Raw genomic sequence first — 9,470 nt, 5'->3', positions numbered from 1 at the left:
AAGCTAGCATCGACATAACCATTTATGACGAGCTCTTTGTCACCTCATAAATGAGAAACATATCCTTGGTCTTTTTTAGGTACTTTAGGATGTTCTTGACTGTTGTCTAGTGATCCACTCCTGGATTACTTTGGTACCTTCCTACCAGACTTATTGGAATGGTACATAGCATAGCATACATGATAGAACCTATGGCTGTGGCATAGGGAATGACTTTCATTTTCTCTCTATCTTTTGAAGTGGTCGGGCATTGAGTCTGACTCAACTTCACACCTTGTGGGCAAGAACCCTTTCTTTGACTGATCCATTTTGAACTTCTTCAAAACTTTATCAAGGTATGTGCTTGTGAAAGTCCTATTAAGCATCTTGATCTATCTCTATAGATCTTGATACCAATATATAAGCAGCTTCACCGAGGTCTTTCATTGAAAAACTCTTATTCAGGTATCCTTTTATGCTATCCAGAAATTCTATATCATTTCCAATCAACAATACGTCATCTACATATAATATTAGAAATGCTATAGAGCTCCCACTCACTTTCTTGTAAATACAGGCTTCACCGAAAGTCTGTATAAAACCAGATGCTTTGATCACCTCATCAAAGCGCATATTCCAACTCCGAGATGATTGCACCAGTCCATAGATGGATCGCTGGAGCTTGCACACTTTGTTAGCACCTTTTGGATTGACAAAACCTTCTGGTTGCATCATATAGAACTATTCTTTAAGAAATCCATTAAGGAATGCAGTTTTGACGTCCATTTGCCAGATTTGATAATTATAAAATGCAGCAATTGCTAGCATGATTCAGACGGACTTAAGCATCGCTACGGGGGAGGAAGTCTCATCATAGTCAACCCCTTGAACTTGTCGAAAACCTTTTGCGACAAGTCGAGCTTTGTAGACAGTAACATTACCATCAGTGTCAGTCTTCTTCTTGAAGATCCATTTATTCTCTATGGCTTGCTGATCATCGGGAAAGTCCCCAAAGTCCACACTTAATTTGTTCTCATACGTGGATCCTATCTCAGATTTCATGGCCTCAAGTCATCTGTCGGAATATGGGCTCATCATAGCTTCTTCATAGTTCGTAGGTTCGCCATGGTCTAGTAACATGACTTCCAGGACAGGATTACCATACCACTCTGGTGCGGAACATGCTCTGTTCGACCTACGAGGTCTAGTAGTAACTTGATCTGAAGTTTCATAATCATCATCATTAGCTTCCTCACTAGTTGGTGTAGGCATCACGAGAACAGAGTTCACTGATGTGATAGTTTCCAATTCGAGACAAGGTACAATTACCTCATCAAGTTCTACTTTCCACCCACTCACTTCTTTGAAGAGAAACTCCTTCTCTAGAAAGGTTACATTCTTAGCAACAAAGATCTTGCCTTCAGATCTATGGTAGAAGGTGTACTCAGTTGTTTCCTTAGGGTATCCTATGAAGATGCACCTCTCCGATTTGGGTTCGAGCTTATCTGGCTGAAGCCTTTTGACATAAGTGTTGCAACCCCTAACTTCAAGAAACGACAGATTAGGTTTCTTGCCAAACCACAGTTCATACGGTGTCGTCTCAACGGATTTAGACGACACCCTATTTAACGTGAATGCAGTTGTCTCTAATGTCTAACCCAAAACGATAGTGGTAAATCGGTAGGAGACATCATAGATCGCACCATATCTAATAAAGTACGGTTACGATGTTCGGACCCACCATTACGCTGTGGTGTTCTAGGTGGCGTGAGTTGTGAAACTATTCCACACTGTTTTAAATGAAGGCCAAACTCGTAAATAAAATATTCACCTCCGCGATCAGATGGTAGAAACTTTATCTTCTTGTTACGATGATTCTCCACTTCACTCTGAAATTCCTTGAACTTTTCAAATGTTTCAGACTTGTGTTTCCTTAAGTAGATATACCCATATCCGCTCAAATCATCTGTGAAGGTCGGAAAATAACGATACCTGCTGCATGCCTCAACACTCATCAGACCGCATACGTCAGTATGTATTATTTCCAATAAGTCATTGGCTCGCTCCATTATTCCGGAGAACGGAGTTTTAGTCATCTTGCCCATGAGGCATGGTTCGCAAGTATCAAATGATTCATAATCAAAGGATTCCAAAAGTCCATCTGCATGGAGTTTCTTCATGCGCTTTACACGGATATGACCTAAATGATGCACTATCATTATCAACTTTGCATCTTTTGGCATCAATATTATGAATATGTGTATCACCACAATCAAGATTCAAAGGAAATAGACCACTCTTCAAGGGTGCATGACCATAAAAGATATTACTCATATAAATAGAACAACCATTATTCTCTGATTTAAATGAATAACCGTCTTGCACTAAACAAGATCCGGATATAATGTTCATGCTCAACGCTGGCCCCAAATAACAATTATTCAGGTCTAAAACTAATCCCGAACGTAGATGTAGAGGCACTACTAGGGAAAACCTTATACACAGAGGTATAGCAGTAGCGCTGGTCAGAACTAAGCGCTACTACTACTTAGTAGTAGCGGTTGTCACAAAAGCATGCTACAACTATAGTTGTAGCAGTAGCGCATCTGCGTAGAAAAGAGCTACTACTATAATTCCCACACTGTTGTCGGTAGGCTAGGAATAGTAGTAGCGAGCCTGTGTGAAGCACGCTATTGCTAAGTGCGTTGTAGCAGCGCGTTTATATGGTAGAGCACTACTGCTAAGAAAAAAATAAGTAGAAAAATAAATAGAAAAATAAATGAAAATGAAATAAATAGAAAAATGAGAAATGAAAAAAGAAAAAGAAAAGAAAATAAAAATAGAGGAGAAAGGCATAAGAGTAGCGCTTGTTCTCACAAAGCGCTATAGCTACTTTAGCAGCAACGCTTTTCCATTCACGCGCTATAGCTAAGTTCCTTAGATAAAAGGAAAAGAAAAAGGAAAATAAATAGCTACTTCCTGTAGCAGCACCTTTTAGTGGAAAGCGCTATAGCGAACTTAGCTATAACGCGTTTTCCTTACCTACGCTACTGCAAGTTTGACTTAAGCACGCGCGGGGTCAAAATTTTGCCAAGTCCTTTCCCCCCTCTCCCCTTCTCCCCCCACCATCCGTCGCCTGCCTCCCCGCAACCGTTCCCCCGAGCCATCGTCGATCGCCCTGCGCCCGAGTCGCACGCCTCTGGAGCTACCCTCATCCGCTCCTCGCCGCCCCTGCTCCCTCATCGCCCTACATCCATCACCATCACCGGAGCCATGCGCCATCACCGCCATCGGAGTCACGCGCCCTCAGAGCCACCCTCGTCCGCTCCTCGCCGCCCTGCCTCCCTTGACGCCCCTGCCTTCCCGCAACCGTTCCCCCGAGCCACCCTCTGTAAGTTCATCTAGCGCACCTTAGTGATTTTGGTGTATTGAAGACTTATAGGTTAAGGGACTGACGCGTTTGTGACTGTACACAGGTCTATAAGTCTGTGAGGAGTTTGATATTTACAGAGAAAGTCGACCCCTAAAAATTAAGTTCTTCAACTGAAGACTTTGGATTTCTGAAGACTTTCTGAAGACTTTGAAAGTGAAGAAATTGGGTGTGACCTTGAAGACTTGGCAATCATTCGAGGAACATGAAGCATGAAGACTTTTGTTTTCATAGTTTCATTTTCTCTTTCTTGAGTCATAGGAAACATCGTACTGTTAAAGGGGTTCGAGGAAATACTAAGGAAAAATTTCCATGTGATGCTCAACTCAAAATCCTACACCTACCAATCCCTTCGAGTGAAGCCATTGGAAATCTCATACAGTTCAGTCATATTCTTCAGTGACAGAGGCGAAGTTCTTCTGGACTCTGAGGAATTTGTTCTGAATGAGGAGTTAGGAATTCGCCAGTGCGGATTGCCTACACAGCGAGGAACATGATAGCCCTGAGGAATTTGAGAGTCAAAATTCTGACCGTTGTTGTGCTATGCGCCAGCTATGCCAAAATATCTACCCACCTAACGGTCATATCATTGAAGGGCATTTATGTCTTATCATGTCGGGCTGCTCCCTAGGCTATAAATAGCCGCCCCCTACAACCACTAGTTGGTTGGCTGCTCCGAGAGAAAATGACCCTTGTCATTTGAGAGCATCCCATCCTCCGAGGACTTTGAGCGAAAATCATCAAGTGAGGAAAACCCAAACCCAACACACCTACAACCCAAGTGATTGAGCATCACTGAAGAGATTGATCCTGCATGGATCCGACACTTGTTACCTTTGAAGACTGTGCTTCTTCCAGACGGTTAGGCGTCATGGTCTAGAGCATCCAAGAGGAATTGTGGATCATCGAGTGACCTAGTCTATGAAGGTTTGGAAGTCACCTGAAGACTTACCACACGTGATTGGGCGAGGTCTGTGTGACCTTAGCTCAAGGAGAATACGGTGAGGAGTGTGTGTCGGGGACTGTGTGTCCTCCAATTTAAATACTCAGCCGCTCCAACCAGACGTACAACTAAGACAGAAGTTGGAACTAGTCTACCAAATCATTGTCTTCACCAAGCTTATTGGTCCTATTTCCTCAACTCTTTCATTTCCTCATTTTTGTTGTTGTGTGCTTGTTCATATCTGTTTGAAGACTTTGACTGAAGACTTTTCTCAATTTCCTCAGTTTAATTTCTTCAGTCTGTCTGTCTTCATCCTGTGTTATCCTGTGCTTACACTTTCTGTACTCTGTGCTTGTCTTCATTTCATCATGATGACTATGCTTGTGTTCTGCTGTGTTTACTTTTGAGTACTTATTCTGCTGCAAGTAGTTCTTCATTTAGGAATTTCCTCACCAACAAATTCCTCAGTGAAGATTTCATAAAAATCGCCTATTCACCCCCCATCTAGTCGATATAACGCACTTTCAATTGGTATCGGAGCAAGGTACTCCCTTGTTCTATGTGATTTTGGTTTAACCACCTGGAGTTTTAGTTATGTCGACCGCAGGTATGATCAAGGTCTCTGTTGGGTGTCCTACCTTCAATGGAACATACTACCCCTACTGGAAGAATAAGATGCGAATGCATCTTGAGGCAATTGATAACGATCTCTGGTATGTTGTGGAAAATGGTGTTCCCTCAGTCACACCTTCTCTGAACGCTACTGATGTGAAGAGATTCAAGCAACTCAATTCGCAAGCGAAGAATATCATATGTGGCCATCTGAGCAAAGGGCCGTATGGAAGAGTGAGTGCTTTGGAAACTGCTAAGCTTATCTGGGATAGGCTGTCCAATGTGAATGAAGGAGTCTCAACTCAACGTGACTCTCGTGTAGACGTTCTTCACAATCTCTTCAACCGCTTCAAAAGACTCGACAATGAAAATGTTCAGCAAACTTTCGATCATCTCACTGACATCTCAAATGAGCTTCAAGCGCTTGGCGCCACTGACATCACCGACCATGAGGTGGTGAAGAAATTGCTGAGATCGCTCGATTCTTCATTTGATACTCTGGCACTGATGATTCAAGAACGTGCTGATTACAAGTCACTTGATCCCGCTGATATCCTCGAGAGGCTAAATACTCATGAGTTCCAGCTTGCTGAGAAAAGAGATCTCTATGGTTTGAGCTATGGCAGATCACGTGCTCTGAAGGCCAAGGCAGTCTTTGAGTCTGAAGATGAAGACTCTGCTAGCAGCCTTGGTGATCCTGATGAACTGAGCCAGGAACTAGCACTGCTCATGAAGAAATTTCAGAAGTTCTCAAGACGTGGTCGCTTTGGAAAATCCTCAAGGAGCAATGATTCCTCATCCAGTGACTACAAGAAGAGGCTATGCCACAAATGCAAGAAATCTGGTCACTACATTCAAGATTGTCCTCAGTGGGATAAGGAATCAAAGAAGAAGAAATACAAGGACTACAGTTTTGATGATGCTAAGAAGAAGAAGAATTCTTCAAAGTCTTCATCATAAAAATCCTCGAAGTCTTGATCTCACAAGAAGAGCAGCTCCAAGAAGGCTCGGGCATTCATTGGCAAGGAAATGGACTCTGAGGCTGAATCTGAGGAACATGAGGACGAGGAGGCATCAGAGGAGTCTGAGTCTGGTGTGGCGAGCCTAGCTCTCGCTACTGCATTCGTCAGCAAGTCTATCTTCTATTTTGAAGAAAATGGCATCACCAACAAGGCTGATGAAGACAATGATGACTACGCTCCCACCTATTGCTTCATGGAAAAGGGTGCCAAGGTAACTAAATACGCCTCCTCTGAATCTAGTGAGGATGAATCTGATGAAAACCTCAAGCCCAGGTACTCTAAACTTGCTAAGATTGCTGTGAAACAACAAAAGGCTTTTGAAAAGGTTCAAAACATGCTAGATAAAAGTGATGATATGTTGGGTGAAGAAATGGATCGCACTAAAACCTTGACTGAAAATCTTCAGAGACTTCAGTCCAAGTTTGACAACCTTCAAGGTCATCATAACACTCTCTTATCTGATCACGAGAAGCTTTCTTATGAATTTCTTCAAAGAAAGCAAAATCTTGAGAAGCTAAGAGTGAGTTATGAAGATCTTCAGAAGGAGCGTGATTCATTACTTGCTCAACAAATCAGCGTTACTCAGGAAGAATTTGTTCCTCCATGTCTGAAGTGCATTGAACGTGAATCTACTAATTCTTCACCTGAATGTTCAAATGCTTCTAAAGCTAAAAATTCTTCACCTGTCTCTGCTATCACTAATTCCTCATCTGAGGACATTGCTAGTATCATTGATGATGCAGGGCTGAAGGAATTGTACATGACAGGCATGTACAAAAGCCTCAAAGGACATCAGACTCTTTGTGATGTGCTTAAAAAGCAGATCCTCAACAGGAACCCTAGGAAAGAGGGTATTGCCTTTGAGAGGAAACTCAATGCTGATGGAACATATTGGAAACCTGAGCAGTACCCAAAAACCTCATGGGTTGCTGCAAAGGGACCTCCAGTTGATCCATCCAATTTATCTGGCTTTACATGTGAATCTCCTCATTCTTCTAAGGAGTCATTTGAGTCCAACTATAAACTGTTCAAAAATCAGAATGGTGAAGTATTTGCTAGATATGTTGGTACTAACTGCAGGAACGGTTCCCGTATGAAGAAAATCTGGGTTCCCAAAAGTTGCCTTGAAAGTCTTCTGGTGAATGTCCTCATGACACCACCTGTGAAGAATATGAACTCCAAATCAAATTATTCATATGGACCAAATTCTTCATATGGATCCATGTCCTCATATAGACCAAATTCCTCACATGGATCAAATTCCTCAAAAGGATCAAAATCTTCATATGATCATCATCGTGCTAACCCCTCTGTTTTGCAGGGAAGAGCTAAGGGCTATGAATATGAGCATTATTCTTCTAACCATTATGTTCATAAGTCCTCGAAGAATTTCTCTGCTTATTCATATGCTTATCCTAACCCCTCTTATGTGAAACGAAGTGGACTGGCTTCTATGCCACCTTTCTCATATGGTGCTCGCAGAGTGATGAATTCTTTGCCACCCCTTCAGATGTGGGTGGTGAGGAAAAAGAACTAATCTCTTATGCAGGGTCAGGTCTCCAGACGTGCTTGAAACGTCTCAAGAATTTTCTGGAGACCTGAAATTGCCTGAAAGGACGCAGGCTAATCATTAAGAAATGAACTTTCATTTCTCACGTCCTCATATTGTTTTATCTGTTCTTCTGCTTGATGAAATTGATCTGATGATATTGATGTCATATTCTTCACTGATGAAGTATATGAGTTCGTAAGTTTCACTAATTCATCTGAAGGATGATCAACCCAAAGCAAATGAGTGGGTCCTCGATAGTGGATGTACGAATCACATGACTGGTGATAAGAATATATTGATGGATGCTCCTTTATCACCATCACATCTGAAGCATATCATCTTCGCTGACAAAGGCAAAAGTCAGGTATTGGGTCTAGGTAAGGTTGCGATATCAAAGGATCGACACATGGACAAAGTCATGCTTGTCGAGTCCTTAGGATACAACCTGATGTCTGTCTCAATGCTTTGTGATCTCGATATGGTTGTTGTCTTTGGCAAATATCATTGTGTTGTGATCATGGAAGCTGACAATTCCAAAGTCTTCAAAGGCTTCAGGAGAGGAGACTTGTCATTGTTGATTTCTCTACAGGACCACAACCGGCCGTATGCCTACTTGCAAAAGCTTCAGAAGGCTGGCTATGGCATCGACGACTTGGTCATGCTGGCATGAGGAATTTCACACGCTTGCGAAGAAGAAGCATGTCATTGGCATTGAGAATGTCAAATTCCTCAAGGACCACTTATGCGGAGCCTGTGAAGCTGGAAAGATGACAAAGGCCAAGCATCCAGCAAAGACTATCATGACTACCACTCGACCATTTGAATTGCTTCACATGGATTTTTTGGTCCTAATCATTATTCTGCTGTTACAAATGATGCATCTCTATATGGCTTTGTTATTGTTGATGATTATTCTCGTTACACATGGGTGCACATTGTCACTTACAAACATGAGGTGCAGGAAGTCTTCAAACGATTTTCCTCGAGGGCTTCAACCAACTTTGGTGTGAAGATCAAGCACATCAGAAGTGACAATGGGACTGAGTTCAAGAATTCCGGTCTTGATAACTATCTTGATGAACTTGGTATTACTCATGAGTTATCTGCTCCTTATACTCCTCAGCAGAATGGCATCGTGGAGCGCAAGAACAGAACTCTTGTTGAGATGGCTTGCACTATGCTTGATGAATACAAGACGCCTCGTCGTTTCTGGATTGAGGCAATTGATATTGCATGCCACATCATCAACAGAGTATATCTTCACAAATTCTTCAAGAAGACTGCTTATGAACTCCTCACTGACAAGAAACCCAATGTGAGTTACTTCAAAGTCTTTGGTGCTAAATGTTGGATTAGAGATCCTCATCAAAATTCTAAATTTGCACCGAAAGCACATGAGGGTTTTATGCTTGGTTACGGAAAGGACTCGCACACCTACAAAGTCTTCAACAACGTTCTCCGCAAGGTTGTTGAAACTGTAGATGTGCAGTTCGATGAAACTAATGGCTCGCAAAGAGAGCACCTACCTTCTGTGTTAGATGAACCGGCACCTGAGGAATCTATCAAGTTCAAGGCTATTGAGAATGTCATTCCCATAGAAGAATCTGCTGAAGAATTCATTCCAGAACGTGAAGAACGTCGAGCTGGTGCACTTGAAGAAAATGGTGCTGAGGAAAATGGTCCTGAAGAAAATGCAGATCGAATTCCTCGACAACAACCCGCTCATCCTCGCGTTGCAAGCGAAGTGCAAATTGAGAGAATCATCGATGACATTGAAGCACCAGGTCCTCTCACATGCTCAAAAGCTTCGCATTTGTCTAACTTTTGTGGGCACTTTGCTTTTGTCTCTATCATAGAGCCCACTAAGGTAGATAAATCATTTCTGGAGCCTCAGTGGATTCAAGCTATGCAAGAAGAATTACATCAGCTCGA

The sequence above is a fragment of the Triticum dicoccoides genome, chromosome 7B (assembly GCF_002162155.2).
Source record: "Triticum dicoccoides isolate Atlit2015 ecotype Zavitan chromosome 7B, WEW_v2.0, whole genome shotgun sequence".
Classification (NCBI taxonomy): Eukaryota; Viridiplantae; Streptophyta; class Magnoliopsida; order Poales; family Poaceae; genus Triticum; species Triticum dicoccoides.
The sequence above is the reverse complement of the archived record's forward strand: the minus strand, read 5'-3'. Positions refer to the sequence as shown.